This window comes from Poecilia reticulata, linkage group LG9 (assembly GCF_000633615.1).
Source record: "Poecilia reticulata strain Guanapo linkage group LG9, Guppy_female_1.0+MT, whole genome shotgun sequence".
In the NCBI taxonomy this organism is placed as follows: domain Eukaryota; kingdom Metazoa; phylum Chordata; class Actinopteri; order Cyprinodontiformes; family Poeciliidae; genus Poecilia; species Poecilia reticulata.
This window is the reverse complement of record NC_024339.1, coordinates 5,478,775-5,504,010: the sequence shown is the minus strand read 5'-3', so window position 1 is coordinate 5,504,010 and position 25,236 is coordinate 5,478,775. Positions and strand designations below refer to the sequence as shown.

The 25,236-nt window shown below is 41.1% G+C and overlaps 1 long non-coding RNA gene across 1 annotated transcript in view; it reads right to left on the bottom strand.

Moving 5' to 3' along the window:
• LOC103469749 (uncharacterized) overlaps positions 1–25,236 on the bottom strand; it is a 51,131-nt gene that overhangs the window by 20,795 nt on the left and 5,100 nt on the right. The gene's annotated exons all lie outside the window — the stretch shown is intronic.

Sequence of the window (25,236 nt, the reverse complement as noted above, 5' to 3'; positions counted from 1 at the left end):
ATAATGTGTGTATGTGTGTGTGTTCTTGCTCTCCACACACTCTGTCGTCCCCCTTGCCACAGCTATGGTCCTGATCGTGTAGCTGACCCGTTTTCTGCCTCCTCACCCATCGGCTTCTCCCTGACCGTTCTGTTACTGAGTTACTGTCGGCTTCATAAACCTGGATCATGGTTTCTGGATCTGTTCTGACACATTACGTATTTGTTTTAGATAGAGATATTGTTTTTATTTTCACCACCACTTCCAAAGCAGCAACGATTAATACAGAACAAATATAAGCAGCGATTCACTGAGGTCACTGAGGTTAATCAGTGGAACTAGGTAAGTATTCTCCATACTCTCAGTGGAGGTTTTTAAAAACGTCGAGCCGCTTGGTTTGAAAAGGCAAACATGAACTGACGTTAGGTACCTTTGCTCTAGATCCCATGTGTCAAACTCAAGGCCCAGGTGCCAAACCTGGCCCCTCCATAGCTTTTAATGTGGCCCTCTGGACTCCAAATTGCATAGATAAGTCCCTCCAGTTTTATTTTTACTGCAAATTTCCCTAAAAATTAACCCAAAACATTTGGTCTAAGTGACTGTGAAGTTGTAGTCTGTGACCGATACGGAAATCAATAAAAAGTCACATTTCACATCACACGCTAGCGCAAATATCATAAATGTCTTAAAGATATTTCTAAATTAGCACCAACAAAATCTGACCAAAAAAAAAAAAAACTAAACAAAAACAATCAAGAAATCCTGGACAGTCTGATCAATGTGAAAAGATGTTCAATATTATTTAATTTTAAGAAACACTTACTGACTGTTGAAACAAACACCTATTTAATGATATTTTAACAGCTTAATGGGCTTTATGAATATCTTCTGGCACAACCTTGACTTTAAGAACATTCTGATTTTTGATACGGCCCAAAATAAAAATGAGTTTGACACTCCTTCTATAAATGGACGAGTTGGTCTGTTTACATTTTATTTCAGTTTTCTCTGAAGGCTGCAGCAACACTTGCAGTTTCTGAATCAAGAAAAAAAAAGAAACTTTCTAAATAAGAAAAAAAAAACCATAACATGTTCTCCTTCTGCACCAACGCTGCAGTCTAACACAATGTACAGTGGTTACAGATGTGCCTGCTGCTGTTTGTAGTTAAGTCCAGAGTTATATAGGCATACTAGCTCAATCCTGATGCTAATAAAACAAGTTGCTCGTGCAGTTCATGCTGCTGGGAGGAGAAATAAGTACAAATTATTTTCGCTTGTTACCATTTCAGGTTATCTGCCTCCACAGCAGCAGCACAAATGGAACCAATATGTAGATCAATACGTAAAAATCTGTCGTGTTTCATTGCTTAAAAATATGACAAATTCAACCTTTAAGTGAGTCTCTTTAAATCGTCTTTCGTGAACTTTAGCAAGACTCTTGGCGCAGAATTATGCCCGATAGAAGTTTTCACATGTAGCCGATCTGTCACATTTACCCAATAATATCAGACATCAAAATTACACGGTTGCGTCTAACAAATCTCTCCAGAGAGCTTCCCGAGCTGTAATCATAAGTTCCTCGAGCCTTTCCTCACTTTTTTATTGCACACTTTATTGAACAATCACTCCTCTGCCTGACAAACAAAATAAATCTGAACCGAGAGCAAAAGACCAGTTTTCCAGATTTATCCCCCTCCATGCTTTTACTGTCCCCTTATTCTCCGCCGCTGTGCAACCGTGCTTCATAACTGCCAGGTTTCATGTGTGCCTCGAGTCTAATGCAGGGCAACAATAGCACATGGATAGCATTAAATATTTACTGCTACATCTTCTTCCTGTCTCCAGTCGGATAGCCTCCAAGAGTCTGAACAAACGGCTTCGCGTACGTACACACAGGCTCTCTATGCGCAAAACAAAAGGAAGCGTTGCTCTATAAAACCGCTTCGTATTTAAAAATGTATAATTGTGAGATTTTAAAAGGAAGCAAAAGTAGAAACGCTGCAATAATGCAAAGTCTTACAGAGTGTTTTTGGTCTATTTTCTTGTCCAACTATCTCAGTACGTTTGAAATAAAGCAAAACTAACTTAAAGAGAAATAAGCTTGTTTTAAGACAAAAAGTACAAGTTCCATTAGCATCTCACTTTGAACACGGAAAGCACATCTTGTTATGAGTGAAAATAAATACGAGCTTAAATTATCCCAGTCCAATGTTTGGTCCTTTTAAACATAAGTGGAATTTACAGGTGGGGTAAAAGGAAAAAAAAAAGTTAATGTTTTTTTTTTTTAAATGGAGAAATGAAGCAGAAGAAACGAAGAGCCTGCTGTACCTGGGGAAACGGCTTAGCTTCCGCTGCTGCTCTGCCGCCAGCCGAGGAGGGAAACTTTCTATGAAAGACTCCTGCAAAACTGGCACCTGTTGGTGCCAGACTTGGGGAGGAGGGGTAGAAGAAAAATGTCTGTCTGTCCAGTGATAAGAGTAAGCTTCACTCTGGAAATAATTACTGGACACAAAAATCCGGCTCTGACAGTCTGCGCGCTTCGCCACCAGGGCTCAGAGGAGTATGCTAAAATCAACTTAAAGCTATCGCTCTCTTCATTCGGTGTGGACAGACATATATGTATATAGCGTCAGCTTTTAGCCACATGTCATTTATTGACTTTTCTATTACCCAGTGCTACAGCTTTGTAGACGAATAAGTTGGTGATTATGTTATCCTTTTGAGAAAACAGTAAAGTGCTCTCTGTTGGAGGCCATTTTCCGTGTTTACTACCATTAACGTAACAGTCTGCATGTGTGAACAGCAAATGTAAGGAGTTTGGGTTAGACGAGGGTGATTGCTCTAAGATTGCAGCTTTAGCTTCCCTGCTGTACGCTGGACTGATTCCAAAGATTCCTCAGTTTGAAACGTTTCTCTTGGGAAAGATCAAACCTATTTGCTACATCGCCTCACACGAAGTCGGTCAAGTCTCTTTCACGAGAACATTGTATATACGGCAACATCCACGCACAGATGTCTGAGTTCCAGCGCCGCATCTCGAGGTGCCATTGTGCGCGGCCGCTCAAGTGGTTTAATTCGGTGACAATGAATAAAATGAGATGTAATTATTTTCAGGCGGGGCGCCGTTCTTCTTGCTGGGCAGAGCAACATGTGTTTTTTTTCTTCCTGGACTCCATTGTATCGGTTTTTACTGTAGCCGGACAGAGGTTAACGTCTTGAAATCAAATTGCGAGGCTCCAAACAAACAAGTGAGTTTGTGTGTGTATGTGTGTGTGATAGGGTGGCAGAGGAGCGGTTGAGTAGGTGTGTGGTTGGACCTGCAGGAATTGACAAAAAGTGAAGCCTGTGGCTATCATCACAGGAAATGGCCTGAGACATCCGCTTCTCCGTCTGCCTGCCACCCAGCCTCCTCTCCCTCTCCACGTCTCACGCGGCCGCTATCTTTCAGCTCATGCGACCTTATTCTCTGCCTCTTGAGCTTTCTTTCCCTCTCTATCTCCTCTTCTAGCCTTCTTTCCATTTCCTAAGATAGTTTTCTATTTCCTTTTTCCTCTCCGAGTCCTCTCAGTTAGCAGTTATCTTTTTTTTTTTTCCAACTTTCGACGTCTCCTGCTCCATCTCACTCTCCAGACTACATTCGTTATTTTTTTCCCCTCCCTCTCTTCTCTACACACAGGCGTGTTTTACTCTTCCTCCGTATCTAACGGTGCTGTTTCTATCTTGCTGCGCTCCCTCGGGTGAAGCAGAACAGGTGGAGGACAAGCTGATAAGTCTCCCATCTGACGTGTCTTTTTCCGGAGGCCATCGCTGTCTCTTTGATCCGGTGGCATTTGAAACACACTTTTATTTATTGTTTTTTTTTGTCCAGCAGCTTTTCAAGTTACTAACCTTTGTGTTTCTGTTAGTTTTGTAAGATAACCCCCCTAAAAAAGTAGGACAAAATTAGGAACATTTTCACTTTTTTTTCAAAATCTTTCCTCGAATAAAACTCAGAAAAATATAGCATGCATTCATATTCAGCCCCCTAGAGGCTGAATTACTTTTGCAATAAGAGCTGCATAGCTTTTGGGGTTTGCACAGCTAGAGAATTAATTTGTTCCTGGAGCATCGATGAGTTGGATGGAGAAGTCCAGTCTGACCACACACACAGTGGCTTACAGAAGTATTCATACCCCGTGAACTTTTCCACATAGCAACCAAAAACCATAAATATAATTTTATTGCAATTTAATATAAAGGATCAAAACACAAAGTGGAATACAATTATGACTGATTTTCTTCTTATTGGCCTCATTGCTCACTCTGTCAGTAAACAGGAAGGACCATGGTAGGTTTGAAGCGGTTTTTGGATGTGCTGAACAGAGCTCTATGAGCTGCTTTTTAAAGGTTGAGATGCTACTTTACGATTTAAACCTGCTTTAAACTTCTCTACAACTTTCTTTCAGACCTGCTGTGCTCCTTGGGATGTTTTCACATCTGATACTCTGGTATTCTTGCTTCACTTTGGGACAAAAATTGCTACATTTGTTACACTTTCAGCTGGTTTGCTTCTACACTGCATACCCTTGGAGAAGCTTGTTCCCCTCCTCACCTGCGGTGGCGCTGGAACAAGAACAACTGAAGGAAACGACATGTAAACCTCTGAGGAAGACATCAGCCAAATGCAGTGGCGTCAGGTTTTAGTGGTTGTAGGATTTCTCCTTTGTCTTTGGCAAAAGACCATGAACCATGTCTCCCGCTAGTGCTAGACACTAGAGTTTGTTTTGGTAGTATTTACCTAGAATGCCCTGCGCTGCAGTCTGCTTCCTGTTATTGGAGCTCGTCGTTCACATACGCATACAACCGTACCAAAGTTCATGTCAACCAAACAGAGGCTGAGGTTTGAAGGCGGAAGAGAGTTCGCTTTTTTGTCCCGCATTAGAGTTCGATGGCGCATTCACGCCTCCCCAAACAAACCAAAATTTATAAGCATACAAACTAGAGTTCGATTAAAGCGGACTAAAGAAGGTTGGTGTGAATGCACCTTTAGTCTTTGTGGTGCAGAAAAGAGCAGCTGGATTTATACTGAGATTCATTTCGACATAGATGGGCTTTTACCATTTCTCATGAAGCCATTTGGCTACAGTATTTTTTTTGGGGGGGTACAAAAGTACAAATGGGCTAAAATGAAATGCACACAGCCCTTCTCAGATTCTCCTATGTGAAATCTTTTTAAAACCACAAATCCTTTTTCTGACGCCTTGTGTTTGACTGTCACATAACATCTCAACGTAACACTGACGTTTGTGGCTGGAACAGAATTTCAATGCGTTTCATTCCATTCCCGATCCATTGCACCAAATCAGATTAGAATAATCTAAAACTTGTATTCGTGGCAAGATGAAATGCCAAAAAAAAGTTCAAGTGGCGTGAATTCTTCTGCGAGGCGCCGCATCTGAAGGCGTTACAGCTGAGACAAGTCCGGCTTTGAACTGCTCGCACAAAGGCGACTCTGCCTCGCGCGCTCCTGCAAAGAGCCAATTCCAGTCAATTTCCCACAGTCCTGACTTGGTCATTTGCATCCTTTTTTCTCAGCTTCTATCTTTTTAACCATTTTTCCCCCTCTTTCTCTCTCTCTCTATGTGTCTTGGCACAGTGTCTTTCATCTCAAGTCCGCCCTTGTAAGACTCATGCATACACAATGTCCCGTGTTGCAGAGACGTGGACGATCCCTACGCAATCTCGTAGGGATACTTGCCATTGAGCGCGGACCGAGTCCGAACTGTTTTACATACTTACCAACTCCGAGGGGTTCCTGTTTATGCCTGAGCACTCTGCAGCTGATGAGTGGGGGAGTTTGGTAGCTGTGGCGCATTAAATAGATCTGAAGACCTCCAGAGGGCTCACGAAGCCCTCAAGATGAGACAGATGCTCACCGAGAGCAAAGGATGAGGAATACATGCAAGAGTGCAGGGTGGTGTGCAAATACATAAAGATATGCTAATAGACCATGAATTGGAAACTTAGTTAATCAAAGCACCAAGTTAAACTGCTTTTCTAAGTAGATATAGTCAGCAAATCCCTGTTTCTAAGATATGAGAATAATTTCAGAACTTTCTCTACCGTTATATGTGATGTGCAGACCTGTAAACGAAACTAATCTGTTAAAGGGAAAAATCTACAAAACAGCTGAAACCAGGATAAGTGAGTGTGCACACTCCTAAATGTATGCAGTCCTCCTTGGTTCACTCAGTTCTAGAGAACCTAATGAACGTGAGATCGAGTTCAGCGGTGATAGTAGGATATCAGTCATACTGGGCTCATCGACATCCTTTAGCTAAACCGTGGAGCTCACAGAGTTTACACAGGATAAAAAAAGGATTTCATTGTACAAACATATCAGCAAGGACAGGGATATAAAAAAAATAAATCAGCATTATGTACAAAACATACTGTAACACGACACAGTAAATATGGTCATCGATAACTGGAGTAAATTTTGAACAGTAGTGACAAGAGATGCACCGATTCAATATCAATATCTGTATCAGTCCCAATATTGAGAAAGACAGAAACTGGGTATCATGACAACGTGCCTGATCCATAAGTTCAGATCTATTCAGGCTAGTTCTACGTCTCGTGATCTGAGCGACGTCATTCTTTAGTATTTGTTTTACATTACTAATGGAATTGCTAATTGCACTTTATGAACCATTTGAAAGGTTTGTTGTAGGTCTGTAACAATGACAAATTTTGCTGGATAATAAATTGTCCTAGAACTTATTGCGATAAACGATAGCATTGTTTTAGAACATTTTCAAGTAATATAATAGTAAAAATGGCATGGAAATGTAAGAGCATTCTCAAATATCAATTTAAACTTCTAATGAACATTTAATCACTGAAACTGGAAGATATCTGGAATATCCTAAATAAATAAAGGAAACATCAGAACAACAAATAACATGAATTATGAATCAATCAATCAATCAAATTTTATTTGTATAACACATTTCAGCAGCCAGGCATTTCAAAGTGCTTTACATAATTAAAATAAAAACAGCATGAGACATTAAATAAACAGTGAGAAAAAGAGAGAGATTTTTAAAAAACAACAAAAAACAAGTCTCTGTAAAGAAAATTATCGTTCAAAAAAACAGATAGCCAAGACCAAAACACCAGACTGAAGACTTTCATCATTCAGTTTTTGGTAAAATTAGAGAAAAATTATAAATCAAGCAAATGGAAATTATTGAGTTTCTTTTAATTTATTATGCAATTAATTGATTTGTTGTTTATTGCGACTGGCCTAGTTTGTTGCAGTTTATTTGTGAAGCTATTGGTGTATTTAAGTGTGCTTTACCGATGTAGTTACCAAATAAATGTGTAATTCAGTACATTTCTGTCTGTGTTTAAAAAACAAAACATTTCAGGTCAATATTTGTGTGTTTCAATGAGGTTTTTGTGTATCGGATCGATATCGGCCGAAACTAAACCTCAGGTATCTGTATTGGTATCGGAAGTTAACAAAGAGTGGATGAACTTCACTCAATTGAGTGAATCTCACCCATTTAAGTCAAAGAGTCAATTTTGAGGAGAAATGTTTGGGAAAATAAAAAACGATTTTCTCTTCCTACCAGGTAAGACAAAAGCACAAACTTGGCCTGAGGGTGATGCAACAGTAACAACCTGGTCGCTACAAGCCCATTCATTATTTTAGGCCATTTCAGGCTCCAGCCCTGTAAATTGCATCTCAGCTTTCATCTCACGGAGCCCCACTTCACCAGGCCCCCGGTGTTATTCGTCAGCTTCCCTCCATCATTTCTGAATATACTTACCGTTATGTTTAAATCTCACACTGAATGCTCATTATGTCACCCATTCACACCTGGCATTGTGGTGCAGACCTGTTTTGTTGTTTAGTTCCAAGCAATTGCTGCGGATTCTCTCCGGCTTCACAACAGTTGCTGTTTTTCTTCTTTAAAGACCTTAATGTGTCCATTTAGTTTTTCTTAGTCTCCTCAGATGATGTTTGGCAACCCTACAGTTGTTTTATTTGTCCCTCTCTTTCTTAAACGTCGTTTCCCAGTGAGCAAAATTACATTGACGGAACGCTTTATAGAAAATATATCAACTGCGTACTGATTTGTATGAAAAGTAAAATGTGACACATTCCACAACATAGAAAACAAGACGTTTGACAACTTTATGATTGCTTTTTTTTTTCTTTTTAAACGCCATATTTGAACCATGTCAAGCAGGATAAAAAATCTGCAGGTTTCCAGTAAATAATGTGCGATTTATCTTTGATAAAACATTCCTTTGGAATGCGATGTTTTTAGCAAAGTCGCATTTACGGAAGACATCGCCCACATGTCTTAATCTCATCTCAAAGCTTCATCATGTGGGCCGCAAATCGCGCTGCGATCAGACTCCGCCGTCACAGCATGCCAATACCACCATGAAGAGTATGGGGTCAAAAACATGCCACCACAACAACAGGCTATGCTAGCTACTGTATAGCACAAACCAAGGGGAGGAGGGGAAAGTGAGTCAAGTGGCACAACATGAGGTTGTGTCTGGCAATGCTAAGACACACGTTTGGAGTTGTGTGTCAAGTTAGAGCTTGGGCTACGACATCAGCTTTTTCACAGGAGTCGTTCTGCTGTGCACGTGAATACACGAGGGCAAAATTGCCACTCAAACTTGTGTGGAAAAATCCCCTCAAACATTTTGGATTTCCTAAAATGGCGTTCTTTTATGGACGCAGAGTTGCTGTGTTCCAACTGAAGTCTGATTGCAGTCACATTTAAATAGTAACATGAACTGAGCATCAACACCAGCAACAGAAAGTAAGCCACCCCACGACTTCAACAAGCTAACTTCCATCCATCCATCCATCCATCCATTTTCTTACACCCTTGTCCCTTAGTGGGGTCGGGAGAGGTGCTGGTGCCTAAACATGCTAACAGAGCGCTGCACTCTGTTAGCATGTTTAAGTTTCTAATGCAAATAGTGTAGCAAGATGGTGATCATGTTGAATAGAACATACACTTATCTCTCATGGACAAGGATTAATCAGCAATTTATTATCTGATATTTCAGGAATATTCTGCTGAATATTGAGCCAGTTAAAAAACAAAATCAATTAAATGACTGTTTCTGAAACGCCATTCAAATTTAGTAGATAAACACAAATACTAAACTCAAATAGTTCTTATGTGGTTTGTAACAGTGACATTTATCAGTAAGAAAGAGAGTCTTAACATTATCAACCCTCACTGGTTCCATAATTGAAATTCCCCAGGGTGTTTATTTCTTAAATAAGCATAGTTAGATTTTAATTCCTATCTTTGTTGAGAAAAAAAATTTTAAAGATAAAAATGAGAAACATTTGCATGTAAAAAGCTCCTGTCCTTGTTTAAATACATTCAGGCAACGTTGAGAGACGACATAATTACTGGAAAAGAATGTTGTTTTCTGAAAGGATGACATGCGCAAGGACACGCTGCAGTGTGTAAAACAATAAGATAGAATAGAGCAGAAGAAGCCAGATTGGTGTTTGGTTGGGGAGAAAATTGTTTTGAGAGGTTGTGATTTGAGATTAGGTTTTGAAAGACATTTAAAGGGGCAGCATCATGTGAAATTGACTTATCAGAGCTTTGTATCATGTTATAATGTTATTCCTTCATCAAAAACTTGCCTTGATTCTTTCATGCATATTTGAGAAATCCTTTAATCTCCATGGCAACTATTCAGCTGTTCAAAACGCCTCGTTGGATGCAGTGCTGCCTTAGAGACGGTTTCCAAACTTCCCAGTTTCTGCCGCACAAAGCAGCCCTTCCCCACAACTGCCCTAATCAGCTCCTTCAGACTAGTCAGTAGCAATTAGCAAAGACCTGGTTAAACTGAGCATCATCTAAGCTGTCTGTGGACAGCTTAGATGTCCCTCCTATAACTGCTTCAGTGAGAAGCATAGGAGCTACTTTTCACTGAAACACTGGAAAAAACATTGTTAAAAGGTTAATAGAGGAGCCATGTTGTGACAACTTCCTGAAGATGGAGTTTCAGAAAGAGCAGGAATTTCTTAAAGAGACAGAGGCCCAATTTCAAGGCGTTAAATTGCCAGGTCAAATTTCCTTTAAGTATTAACAATTTAAGTTAACATATCTACTTGATTATGCTACAAAATGGGTCTAGAAAACATTTAATACTGCCCCTTTTAAGATTGAGCTGGATGGGGGGAGAAAAGCTTTAAGGTGCACCTGAACACACGACACCTGTTAGTCCTGTTAACGTGATGCTTGCAGTCATCATGCAATGTGAACCTTTCTGACAGGGAAAAAAACAAAAGGCGAACCTTGTTACAGTAAAAAAACTAAAAAGTCACATTGCGAACCACGCTTGTGTCAGCAGTGTGTTCACATGCTCCTCGGCACAACAAGACCTCTATCCCGCTGCATCCGCCGGGAGACGGGGTTTCAAAACCTATCTGGAGGGCTGCGGCTGAGACAACAGAGGCCCGTGTTCCTTCTGCTGCCGCTGTGCTCCTGGCCTGGCGGCCGAGGGAACACAGGGGCTGCTGATGGAAAAGAGTCTCACATTTCAAAAGGTCCCTTTTTTTTTTTTTTCTTCCCCTGCCTAACTGGATCAAGGCACAGACAAGCACAACACACGGGTGTGTATTTTGTGTGCATCCGTGTCGCATTTTGTACCAAATTTGAACCGTGTAACAAAGCACCCAGTGTGTGTGTGTGTGTGTGTTTCATATTCGGGTTACCAGCGGAGAGTTGCATGCTCTGTTCTCATCTCCACCTGATCCCACCAGAGTTTGTCAGACAGCCCAGCAGAGCTCCACGTGTGCTTGTCTGTAAACAGTTTACAAATGTGTATTTTCAGACAGGGAGAGAGAAAAAAAAGCTGACGAAGAGTCACATGGAGCCGTTATATCACCACCAATTCCCTCCATACGCAGCGTTATCCACTGCTCTGTTCACTGAGCTACAATATAGCAGAAAGATATATTGGGCCTCCTTTCCATCTTTTTTTTTTTTAAAACATCAGCTCAATACGCTCCAATCACACGGGCGAACTCAATCCCGAGTCAGCGGCTGCCACCCCGGGGAGCGACTGAGTGGGGATTTGAGTTCAGGACCAGGAAGTGTTTTAATGAAAGCAGCGCGGCCTTGAGGGGGAGTTTTTCTCTCCGCTCCTTCCTCGCCAGCCTAAACACACATCTGCTCCGGCCTGACCACCCACCCCCACCCCACAGGCCTGCTGCAGCTGGAGCCTTCAGTCAATACCACATCCTAATCCACCTAATATTGGAGCTTTCTGTGTTTCACTTGATAAGGACAGCAACACAGAGCGTTTAATGAATACACCAAAAACAAGAGTTCGAAGCAGAGAAATGATAAACGGTGGCGAGATCCAGCCGCTTGAAAAAGTGTGAATATTTTCACACGTCACGCTGCAACTTCAGTGTATTTATTGGGATTTTAATTAGACAAATTAGTGAAGCAAAGCATAACTCTAATAAAATAAGAATCTGAAATTATGGTATAAGCCCATTAAACTATGATCCCCAAATTTAAAAAATCTTTATAATCAAATGTATGTATTCCTGTACAACAGTTTTTCCTCCATCTTCTTTAAAATCTTTTGGCATATTCTCAGTAATAACAGGATGTGGGTCACTCAATCAAAATATTTTCCAATTTATTAGATGGGTGTGCCCAGGTCTACGTCTGAGTAAAAGTCAAGGCATCTTTGTGGTCGTACTTGAAATTGAAGTGAAAGCAGAAAGAGTGGTTAACGGTGCAGCCAGGGGAGCAGCGGTCGAACAGACGCCCCACACACACGAAGGCTGTCAGTTCTGAACCCAGCCATCTGTTGCTCTCCGCCCATTTCCTGTCTAATTAATGTTAAGACCCAAAATCTTTGTAAAAGATATTTTTTGTTCTTAGAAATGCAAATTGTGGTGTACTTCTTCACTATTTTAAAGGGGCAATATTATGTAAAACTTACTCTTTTGAGATTCACTTTATGAATCTATTGAGATTCACTTTATGAATTATCAAGACTCCGGGTTTCAAAGACAAACCCGGAGTCTTGCCTTGATTCTTTCATGCATGCTTTAAAAAATAATATTTTAATCCCCATGGCAACCATTCAGTTGTGCAAAAACGCCTGGGTGGACCTAGCTCCACTTTCCAAACTTTCGAATTTCCTCCTCACAGAGCAGCCCTCCTATACTTGGCTCCTTCAGACTAGCCAGCAGCAATTAGCAAACACCTCTTAGAACTGCACATGTACTGAGCTCATCATAAGAGCTAGTTCTGAGTGAAACTCTGGTAAAAACGTTGTTAAAACAATGTGTTGAATTTCTGGAGGTGGAGTTTCAGAAAGAGCTAGAGATTTTAAAGCTAGCCTGGCTATTGCCATCCCAGACTAATCCACTTTATTCTCATCTCCCTTCAGATGACATCAAATTTCTGTTTTAGAATTATAGTCAGCTAATTATAAGCTTAGCAACGACAGAAGAGGAAGTGAGCAAAGCCGTTCAGTGCTTGTTGGCCACGTGTCCAAATGTTGAGCAATTAAAGTCGGAGCAAGAGGAATGTTTAAGACGTCTTATTGCTGCCATAGATGTAGTTCGGCTCGAAGGTTGTTTGGCTTCATAGTGTCACTTTCTTTCTGTAAATGTCATGGCCCAAACGTTGGCGATTGGTCAAAATCAGATGCAGACGTTCAAAACTTCAACAGACTCCACGCTTCCAGGAGATAGCCAAGAATCCAGGCCTTCTGTATAAAGCAAAGCGTAGAGCAAGGAGCTGGTTTAGACCAGGCTAACAGACATGCTTCAACAAACTTAGTTACAACTGCAGGGACCTAAAAAAAAACATGCTGTAATATTTTTATTTGTAAAAGAAACAAATGAATAAAATCGTATAATGTTCCTTCAGCCTCAATGCTTAGGTCCACTGCATGAAATACATCAATGTTTGCAATTGCAGGACTAGAAACCTGTTGAAAAGTGGGACGGCATGTTTTTACCTGGCAGCACACATTACACAGGGCTGTAAAGCTCCTTTGGCAACAATGTAATGACCGCATGTACCCGCTACTGCACTTAAAAGGTGCTTTAAGACTGAAACAAAGTGAAACAGCTTGTTTTCTTCTTGAAACATTAAGAAAGCACTCCATTAGTTTAGGCAGGTAATTCGTCTTACTGGTCAGTGGTCCCCTCGCGCCCAATCATCTTCCACTTTAGTCTGTCTCGGCTTATTAGATGGTTTGATGATCTGCCTGTGCACTTCTCACATTACTGTTTTATTTGGTCCTAAAATGCATCTTTAAACTCAACAGCCTTGTTACGTTGAGCTGTGGACAGGCGGTTTACTTCAAAAGTTGTCCTCATCCTCTGCTTGCAAAAAAACAAAAAAAACTAAGAGTTTGAGCTCATTAAGCTGCAAGTATGCAACTCCCTTATTTGTGTATGTGTCTTTTTGTTGTTTTCGGTGGTTATACTAATTTAGAGGGCAGTGCTGGCAGGTTTTTAATGTTTAATTTGCTCCGTCACTTTTGCAAAGCCCGGCTTTCTTTTCAAAACAAAACCGAACACATGGCGAAAGTAGGGCAAAAAGCAACCCCCGCCCCCAGTCCTCACAAAGTCTCGGCGACACCACACCACCGCCCCGTACTGTCTCCTGAACTCTGCGTCTTTGGGACAGAAGTGGCTCCGGTCACAAAAGCACTCTTTGTGCTTCCTCAGGGACACTGCAGGCAGTATTCAAACTGGGAATGGGACGTCATCACTGGCGGGAAGGTTGTACCCTGGTGGCATGAAGGACACTGGATCGTCACGTCCTCATGTGAAAGTCAGTGTTTTTGCAATCACCATGCCAAAGGAGCATTGACATTGATCAAGAGATGACTGCTGACAGATAAATGAAGTACATTTTGAGCAGTTAGATGACAAGTTTAATGTTCTTCCTCAGTCATTTTTGCAAAGCCCGGTTTTCTTTTCAAAACGAATGTCCTGGATAAAAGACAGATTTCTACTCAGGCATTGCCAGCAAACTACTTCTGTGTGAATATAGTTGGCAGCCAATCATTTTCAGCCTGGTATCTACGGAGAACTTAACTGCTCAACTTAGCAGCTAAGCCGTATCGTTACCTACGTTTAGGGTGGTTTATTAGAATTACCAGGCATTTAGGGGACAAAAAAGACAAGAAAAAATCTTAATGAAAGGAGTGTCTTACTGTAGGTCCTCGTTGAAGGAATGGAAGGTATTGCATTCAGTAAAACAAGTAATTGGAGAGCAGCTTTTTTAAAAAAATAACTGTCTAAACAAGGGTTTCATTCATGAAAATGTATTCATCAGCAGTCCTATTTAGTTTCTGCATTTCTGACAGTTGGATCAAATTTTCTGTGGTGAGCAACTACAGTCGTCACAGTAGGTTTCCAACAGTTCCAATAACTTCCAGTCAGCTCCTTACAAATTAAATCTGGGTCTTAAAAAACAAATTCAACATTTTATGAAAAAACAAAACATTGTCAACTTTTTAAATTACGACTGTTGTTGAAAATTAAAACTTAGTATTTAATATATATTGCTATTGCTGCACAGTGGCGCAGTTGGTAGAGCTGTTGCCTTGCAGCAAGAAGGTTCTGGGTTCAATTCCCGACCCAGGTCTTTCTGCATGGAGTTTGCATGTTCTCCCTGTGCATGCGTAGGTTTTCTCCGGGTACTCCGGTTTCCTCCCACAGTCCAAAAACATGACTGTCAGGTTAATTGGCCTCTCCAAATTGCCCCTAGGTGTGAGTGTGTGCTTGCTTGGTTGTGTGTCCTGTGTGTCTCTGTGTTACCCTGCGACAGACTGGCGACCTGTCCAGGGTGAACCCCGCCTCTCGCCCGGCACGCTAGCTGGAGATAGGCACCAGCAACCCTCCCGACCCCACTAAGGGACAAGGGTGCAAGAAAATGGATGGATGGATGGATGGATATATTGCTATTTACTTTAGTACTTGAGAGAGAAGTGATACTTTTTGTCTGGGTCTCTGCAGCACTGCTGTGTCAACTCAGTAATATGGAATTGGTGGAGCTTCTACCAGTTTATAGAAAATTTGTATTTCTAAAATATATATTCTTTAGTATTCATTGGATTGACATATGAATGACTTTAACAACCCTGTTCATGACCTCTAAGAACCTGATAGATACCCCTATAGGTACCGCATAATCTCATTGGTAGGCATGTTGTTGGTTCGCCATTGGTTTTCCCCCAAGTAACCCTAAATATGAGTGACATATTTAGGATTACATACCCACTGACATGGGAAAGTATTCCACTGATACTCAATAGGTTTCCTGTAGGTATCTGTTATACCCTATATTTACTCTGTAAGTTCCCCCACAGTTGCCCCATAGGTACCTAAAGTACATGTACATACCCTGTAAGTATCTCATAGAGCACCTTAGGTACTGATAAATACCTGATGTCACACATATGTACTTTGTAAGTTTCTCATATCTACCCTAAAAGCACTATAGATACTTGTAAGTACCTATATGTAGGTAGCCATATGCACCCTGTAAGTAGTTACCCTTAGAGTATCCCATAGATAGCTAGCCTGGTGAAAACCAGCCCCTGGTTCTACGCTTTGCTTTGTACAGGGGTCTATTGAGAAACGGTTGCTTGCTGGTGGACTCTGTTCAACTTTTAAACTTTAAAGCAATTGCGTAAATCTGAATTTACCCAGTCGCTAATGTTTGGCCGTGACGTACGTAATGCTCCAGCTCAACGCAGCATACCGGAAATCGTGTGCTGTAAACAACCCGGTGGGCCATGACATCCCAGCTATAAAATGTCTTAAAATTCCTCTTGCTCTTAACTTAATTGCTCAATATTTGGAAGAGCAGCCAACAAAGACAGAATGGCATTTTTCACTTCCTCCGCTGCATTTGACGAACTACAACTTTATATAGGAAGACCGTAGACGTCATTCACAATTCCATCTTCTCTTTGCTGATTGGCCTGTTAGAAATTCTATAGGGGGAAACCCATCTCTGTGGGCGAAATCCCAGACGGAACAATAAACAGAGATGAGAATCAAGTCAATTTGCGTAGTAAGGCAATGACCCGGCTATTAGGTATCAATAAGTACCCAATAAAGAGCTTGTAAATCTCCCACATATTTATCATTGGTACCCACTAAGTAGCTATTGTTACTGAACAGCTGAATAAAACTGTTATCTGCTAGACTAGGTGCTTTTTATCTGCTTGTTTCTTTTAGCAGTATGTCATATTAAGTGCAGTGATTTGTAGACATTTCTATTTAAGTGCACACACCATTTGCAGCTGGATTTCAACACACAAACCTTTGTTCGTTAATCTACCACACAGTTAAAACGTTGAAACTAACCTCCAAATAACCCCAAGCAGGGAAAGAGTCCCAGAGACTGTTTGTTCTTTCATGCTGAATGAGTGAATGAAGGCTGCTTGAAAACCTTGTCTTCATTTGCCACCCACGTCACTTCCAAAATTATGCCTGCACCTCCATTGAAAGTGGGGCAAGATAAGCTTTAAGGAGGGCAGTGCTACCTTCCAGTGCTCTTAGTAAAAAGTTTTTTTTTTTTTCCAAGGAAGCTAGAGGAGAACAGAAACAAAGTTCCTTTGGTTTAGAAGAAAAAGAGAGAAGATACGCTTTTTGTTACGAGTACTGAGTTATGTTTGTTTTAGAAGTAAAACAAAATATCCGTATTTTCAGCTTGAACCACTTCCAGGGCGTATTCTAAGGTAAAAAGTGGAGACGTGTGGCGGTAAAAGAGATTAAAAAAGGCCTCGGATTTGCCAGCAGGCTGTTTTATTTCCTTCTCAAGGTCAAACCTCCTGCATCAAATGTTGCTCATATGTTTTTATTACAGTATTTTCAGCAGCACCTGAAGACAGCATAATGACTGAAGCTGAGCCGCCCAGCCTACAGCCCTCTTTCAATCCATCCCCCCTGTCCCAGTGCCCCTCCCAGGGTCTTAGTTGGTTGTTAGAGGGCTGGTTGTGTTTTCTTTGTGTGGCCAGGCCTCGCTATCACATTACTGCACACATGCTGATGCAGCAGCAAAGTCTGCCCACCCCCTCCTCCTGCCCCGGCCCTGGCTCCTCTCAGCACAGCCGCACCGACAATGGAGCGAGGCAAATCGAGATTTCAATTTAAGCACTGCCACGTTACAGTCTCCAATCAGGGAAATAAGTCCTCACTTTTGTTATCACTTCTAAATATAAGATTAAAATTTGAATTATCCAGGAACTACCCCTCTTTCTCCTCCACCACCACCGCACCCCCATCCATCCGTCCTAACCACCCAGTCTCCCTTGATTAATTTTCACGGAATTAGTCACCGTCCTCCGCTGCACGTCGCGCCGCACTCGGATGAGAAATGGCTGAAAAGTTGGCTTCGCCTGGAGGAAATATTCGCTAAACTTTGATTTTTATCAAGCCGCAGAGGGAAGACGGGAAATTAAGTTCTGTCCCAATTTTGGACGATAAGGGGGATGGAGCCGACACATTTACAGCTGTGATAACAAAAAGTAATACAGCGGTGCAAAGCCGCTTCTCCAAGAGGTTGATAAGCAAATTAATATACTAGTTTAGACAGAGGACCAAGTTATTTGGGAATTACATTACCTGCTTTATTAATCACATGGCTCTCAGGCTGTTTGTTCTCGTTCAATGTGCTGATTTAACTGCCTGTTTCTTGTCGGTGAATAGGGGAGCTAAACAGAGAGGACGATATGTTGAAAATTAGGAAACAGATTAATGAGAGTTATCGGTGTGCGTGTGTGTGTGCTAGATCTATTAAATAAGCAAACTCCTCCACAGCTTTAATAAAATTTTTCTTGGAAGCTGCTATGAAGCTAAAAAAAAGGTGGAAAAACTCTACATATAACAAAGCAGTATTCAGCAGACCAAAGCTTTACGCAATTGAAAATGAACTGAGGATGATAAATGATTTTTATTTGTTAGCTTCATATCTATACATCCATTTTAAGTGCAGTCAGAAAATCAGCTTTAACATTTCAATCTGAGAAATCCAGTTTAAAAAAACATGCTAAGAAAATGCTCATGTTTTTTCCAAAACATGCCAATTTCTTAAAATGTTAGGAAATTGGCATGTTGTCAAAATCTTTCGGACTGTAAGACAATCTGTTGTACACAGGCCTGTTTGGGTCAGAAATGTTCCAGAATTTGGGGTTTGGTCAAGTCATTTTATGACTAATTTTTCCATGTGAAGCCGTTACTTTTTTTTTAAAGTTTGCACTTGATGATGTAGTATGACCAGCTAGCCATGGGTTTGGTGGATTTTTTTTTACCAGGTCCAAAAATGTTGACATAATAAAAACCTTGGTTTTTAAGCGGACCAGAGTTTGCTATATTGGTCCGCATCAGAGTTGGATTGCAACCCAAAAGAACCGGACCTTCTAGACCAGGGGTGTCAAACTCCAGTCCTCAAGGGCTGCTGTCCTAAGTTTGTGTGCCACAGGTACAAAACACTGGAATGAAATGGCTTAATTACCACCTCCTTGTGTAGATAAGTTCTCCAGAGCCTTGCTAATGACCTAATTATTCTATTCAGATGTGGTGCAGCAGAGGCACATCTAAAAGTTGCAGGGCAATGGCCCTCCAGTGCTGGAGTTTGACACCTGTGTTCTAGACAAATGAAGTAGAGTTCGATTAAAGTAGACTACCCAGGACTGGAAATGCAGCCTAAAACTGGGGTTTGTACAGTTTTTAGAAAAATGGACAGCACTTTTACACTAGAATCACATTCACCCTTGTACACACATTAACTTGCAGATCTAAAGGAAAGTTCGGGATAAGTGAAAAAAAGACAGATCAACATGTGTTATGGACGGGAGCTGGACTCAAACCCACAGTCTTCTCATTGCAACACGACTAATCTTTTTAGTTGCCACACTATCTTGTCAAACATATAGACATCCACAGCAGACAATTTCTGTAAGAATTCCAAAACTAATTTTCAGAAGGTGTCAACATTTCGCTGCACATCTTAGTTTCCTGCTTGATTTGAAGGTTTTGTGGAAAATTTGTGGAACGTGAAGCACCTCGACAGGATTGCTGTCCTCACGAAAAAGATAAACCTTTCAGGAGAAGGATTTTAAAGGTTGTGACAGGTAATTTACCACGACTCCACACCGAATTGCCATCGTCTGTTGCAGGAGACACAAAGTGTACAAGCACATCTAAATTTGACCTTTCAGCAAGATAAAGCTGCTTGATAGCAAGCAGCACATAGGGAGAAAAAAGGCTTCGGTGGGGAACCTTAGCCGCCGTAGAGCCAGACTCAAGCTAAAGGAAAACGACTCTGAAAGACTGTTTATTTTTCCTCCCTGAAGAAAAGCCCTTCATTGATGGTTTTTGGATATGCTGCCCTTTTGGAGAGACGGAGCTGCATTGACCTGGTCTTTTCTTTCCCCTTTTTCCTATTTTGCTCTCTCTCCCCACCCCCTTCTTTCAATCACACAAGAGCTGGAGGGGAGCCTGTAAAATCGGCAGCCATACGTTGTGTTATAAAAATAATCCAGGTTTTATTGGGACTGCCACGGGAGGGTGGCACAGGGCTGGGAGGGGGGAGTGAGGGTTAAGTGGTTATACAGCACAATCCACCTCTCTTAGCAGAGAAGAACTGCACTGTTATATACTGTACTGGCAGATTGACAGACTTGCATACACACACACACACACACACACATACATTGAGAGACAGAGGAGCTATTGGACGTAACGGAGATGTTTTTCTTGGAGACAGAGCACAAAGGAAGGAATGCTGACATGTTCATCTGTCTCCATGTTTATATGAAGAGGCAGTATGTGTACAAGCATCCGGGGGTTCGAACAAAATGCTGGTAGTGCCTAAACAATAGGGCTTAAGTCTTCGTCCAGTGCCCACAGTCTGTTTTCCTAATGGTACCAGTAGCCTCTTGTCCCCAGCAGGATGGAGACGCTCCAGCAGCCAAACAGAGGGCGAAAGACCCGTTTACACTGAGCCACTCTTCAGTTAAACAGTAATATTTAAAATATCTCACTTTTTGAAACCAGGTCTCAGAGTGAAACTTTTCTGCGACTTCCCCCGCGGAGGTGTGAAGTACTCCGCAGGTGCAAAAGCACGCAACGTACTCTGTAGGGTTCATTCTATGCATAACAAAAACGAATAACAAAAACAATTGTTAGCACCGTACTATGTTGTGCTAACTTAACTTGTTTAGCTTAGCACAATTTCTGATAAGTTTGTGTGTTACATGAACACTTCATTCAAGGGGGACTAGATGGGTTACCGTTTATGGTTTGAGGTGGAAGCCAAGGGTCAAAAGTGCATCAGCGTTCAGTGACGTGTTAAAATCACAGTGCCATCTAGTGGCCTGGCATGACAACTACAGCTTTCTCAAGGTGTCTAAATGTGGGACTTTTTTCCGAATCAACATCCATCCGCAAATACCAACGGCTTCCAGGCAGTAAAGCGTAGCCTATAAAAGGCTGAATTTTGCTCAGCAATTCTATGGAGGCTTGTGTAAATGCCAAGTCTGTCTGTAAGCATCTTATTTTTGCTTGGGTGGGAGGATCTTTCAGAGATTTTAAAGAACTTGACAAACCCTATTTAGAGCAGGAAAGCGAGTATGCCAAGATGATTGCAGGAGAGATCTCAATCAACTTGGGTTTTGGCATAAAGGTCATTGGGGGGAAAAAAAAAAAAGTGCCTGAGCAAGTTGAGATAATGTCCGAGGCATTTTCAGGGTGATGCAATTACAGCAGCGGGCAGCTGGGTCTGTATGTGACACTAGCTTGAAGGACAAAAGGCTCTGGGAGAAACTGATAGATTAGAAAAGGGCACGGTCAGTCATTTGTCTTTTGTTTTTTTTTTCCCTATCAGAGGCCTTCAGTGTCCCCGTGTTCCAGGGGACAGCTTTATAAAGCATGAAAGATTGCCAAGCTTATAGGCATTTATGGCAAGTGTAAGTATTTTGACTGTTTTTCACGGCTGAGCGAGTTGCCCTTTTGGATTTCTGGGCCATCGAGGGGGGGGTGAATGCACGGCAACACCCAGGCTCCCAAGAACGCAAGATGTGGTAGCCAGGACGGTCTCTTAGCCCTTCTGAGAGAAACCCTATGTTTGCCAGTCATTGCAGCGACGTCCGAGAACGCCAGCTCAGGTCACAGCAGTGGAATATTCCCTTGATGGGATGGGGAAAAGGGAAAGGGATAGGCCAGGGTGTGGGAGGCATAAGCGGCTGTCTCTAGAATTCAAACACCGTCAAGCCTTCACATCTGTCTCATCTGTGATGAGATGGATCTGTAAAATTAGCCAACTGAAAGGGTAGCGGTTACGATGGGGGTGAGAGCACTGTGACAGAGATACATGTCAAGAATTGGATTAAAGCAGATGGCTTTCTGAAACCTCAAACCAGTGTGATTAGATTTTCGCCGCCAAACACTGATTGAAGGATGATTGCATTAGATGTCACTGGGAAGGAAAGATACACACAAAAACAAGCTCGATTTGAGCAGTACGGCAGGGTTGTAATCCTTTTTCTTGCTCTGTTGCTTCCACCTAGATGCCTTTACCAAAAGGTTGAAGAGTAGCATCAACACAATCTTTGTAACCATGCTGATGAACAAGAGGAGATCTGTTTTTTGCTACCACACACCTTTTTCAACAAAATTCTGTTGGAAGATGGTAATTTATTTTACAAAATCTCTTTCATTTGCAAACATGAGGAAGCTAAATAAAAGAAAATTGTGTGCATTAAGTGTTACTAGGGGACAGTCTCAACACATACCATCATATTTTCGTAATACCGAGCAATTGTTCTTTTTAATCTCTCACATCCAAAAATCCTAGCATCTTTAGAATGCTAACATAAATAGAAACATCACAATGTTTAAGTTTATTTTTATTACTATCAAATAATTTATAATATTCCTTTTTACATGCCTTTATAACATTAGTTAACTTATTTTTATATTTCTTATATTTGTTTTCTGATTCAGTAGTTATGTGTTTTATAAATTCCCTAAAAAGTTTTTTTCTTTTTACATGCATTTTATATTCCTTTTGTAATCCTTATTTTCCTTAACTAGACGGTTTTTATCATATAGTAATTTAAATATTCTTAAAAATGACTTTTCATAGCTGACTTTAGAGGTAGTTTGCATACCTCGGTTGTGGAGTTTATAGACATGTGGCCTTGGAAGTGATGGGAACGCCTGAATATCAGGATTCCATCACTTCACACTTTCTCTCCCAACACATCCACAATTATTCTTTATTAATCATTAACAGCATCGCTGTTGTCCTCTCCTTGTAGCTGAACACAGGCTTGCAGCAGAATTGACAAATAGGCCAGATTTTGATGTCTCTCAAAATAACTTTCATATTTTCACGTTTGGTGTCAAAATAAGAAGCTTTTATTTGGCAAGACTAGAAACATTGTGAAATCAGCTTAACTAGGCTCAATGCCACTGGACTGATGACAAAAAAGTGTCAGTGACGGGTACATAAAGTTGCTGAACTCCAGCTCACTGACAAACAGTTAGCCATCTTTCTTACTGCAAAGTAAAGTGTGATGCTAACCAACCAATTAGCAGAAGCTGGAGCCTGACTACAACACCCCTCATTTGCATTTAAACATTTCTTGATGACAACGCATGCACAAGGAAAAGTAAAAAACAGTAGATGAGGCAATGATAAAAGAACAAGTGCTTGTATAAAAGAAAAAAACTAAATATATAAATTTCCTGATGAAAATGCATGTTTAAGAAAAAGATATATTCATTTCTTGACAAAACATGTATAAAAAATAACAACATATACTTTATGAAAATGCATGTGTAGGGAAAAAGAAAAAAAATATTTCCATTTCTTGACAAAAACACATTTAAGGAAGAGAAAAAACAAAATATAAAAAATTCTTACTGAAAACAGCAATATATATTATAAAATATATATAGAGATTTCTGCTTTTATTTTTGAGTATGTCAGTTTTGGTCATCCATAGAAATTGGGCCTCTGTCTCTTTAAGAAGCTCCTGCTCTTTCTCAAACTCCACCTTCAGAAAGTCGTCACAACTTGGCTCCTCTATTAACCCTTTAACAACATTTTTACCAGCGTTGCTCTGAGAAGTCGCTCCAGTAATGAACTCAGGAGATGCAGTTTCACCAGATATAATGCTGCTAGTTTGAAGTAGCTGATTGGGGAAGACTTTGATGAGAGAATAATATTTTAACATGATGTAAAGCTTAAAAAAGTTAACATTTTATGTGATGGCATGCCATGTTGTTTTCCCAGAAAGCTGTCTTTTGCAATCATCAAAATATATTATGTCGCGTAACCAACAAGTCAAAGCTCGCCGTCATCTGCAGGAAGTTTTAGGACATATTCTGTTTCAAACAGCCAAAAAACTTTAAAGTCCTCCGGCAATGTCTTGCTCACAAAGCAGTGCTTTTTGGTTTGGCTATTCTGGAAGGACCTTTATCACTTTTCAATAAACTTAAGTTTCTAATTTTTGTTTTCTTGACCAAATCCTACCTTGTTAAATCGCTTCCATTTTACTATAATTCAGCTGTTAATGGAAAAATGCACAGTCACATAATCACATTTGCATTCCTCCTCTCGTCATGATTGGCGCGGTTCGCTGTATTCAGCATTTGCAGCAGCTTTGTCCCAGACCACCAGTGGACACAAATGATGTGCATTCATGACCGACCGCCAACAAGCCCGAGGCGGAAAATGGCCTTTTGAGAGCGAGGGAAGAGAAGGAAACAAAACGTCCATATTGTTAAAGCCGAGGAATGTTTTCACTCAGACGGTGACCGAACTTCTGGCATTCTAAATGAAAGAATCAAAATGCATGAACAACAGGCAGACTATCTGCTTGTTTCTTTTCAGCAAGAGAACAGGTCAGTGTAGGAGGCAACTGCCTGTGGAGACTCTCTCTTTCCCTCTCTCCTATGCACGTTGGTATTCTTGCATATTTATTACCGCTCTAAGAAGATTCATGAGGTAGACGTTGCAGAAAACAGAGACGAAGCTCTAGGGAAGCGAGGGTACTCGATTCTTTGGAAAGACCAACTTGGGACCGGGGGCATGGTAGGTAGCTACAGGAGGAAAAACAAGATTCTCTGGGGCCCGATCCCTGCTTCTCTCAGCAGTTCTCCCCTTTGTGCTGACATGCCGCACACCCTCAACAGGGAAGTTAAGAAATTTAATAACCTTCCGAAACTATCCCTTTTCACGTAATGATAAATTAGCATGGTTGGTACCCTTTAGGAGACAAAGAACAGCAGATCTATGGAGAGATCCAAATTAAAAGGAGATTAATAGGTTTAAAGAAATTAGGCAAAAGAAACTCAGACACCAACCAGAAGTTTATCATTGTCATCGAACTGATTTATCCTACTGACTTTTTGAAAAATTGAGGTACCTTCTGGCGTAAGGACGCACGTCCAGCCTGAACAACCTTGCTTTGATTCTCTTCTAATCATACTGAACTCTTTCAGCTGATCACAAAGATTCATTAAGTTTGTGAAGCCGCAGTAAAAAGACAATTCTTCTATGATTTTCTTTGGTCTCTAAAGAAGACATGATTAAAGCGTCTCTGGTCACTCTCCATCTTCCTTTAATGAATTTGCGCGTTAAATGAAATAATGTTCTGCTGAGGTGTAATTTCCTTTTTCTGTCTCGGAGGACGGAGGAAGCCACTCATCATACGGGACACGCTTTAATACACTCATCTCAATAGATATTAAGCACCGGGCGATCGCAGAGGCAGTGATACATCGGGGGGCCATTCATCTCCGATAAAGACAGCGCATTTCTCCTCTCCGACCCACAAATGTTTATCCGGAAGATTACGGCGAAACAGAACGTGGCAGATTGGCGGCGGGCTCAAAGAGGTTTTCTGTCAGATCGCTGACGTTGCGAGGAGACCTTTAGATTGATTGTGACATCTTTGCCTCTCGGCCGTTTGGAATCAAGCTGCCACTGCTGGCCATTAGCCTTTCATTAGTGTTCATCCAGTGTGTTTATGACCCATCTAATATTCTATGATGCTCTTCCGGTGTTGGGGGGTCAGGTCTGACTTACTAAATATGCTTCACCCTGTCATTCATCAATTTGACCATCTGGATAGTGTCTGTCAAGGAATACCCATATCATCTTGGAACTTTTTCACACTTTTGTCATGCTGCAATGGAAAGAG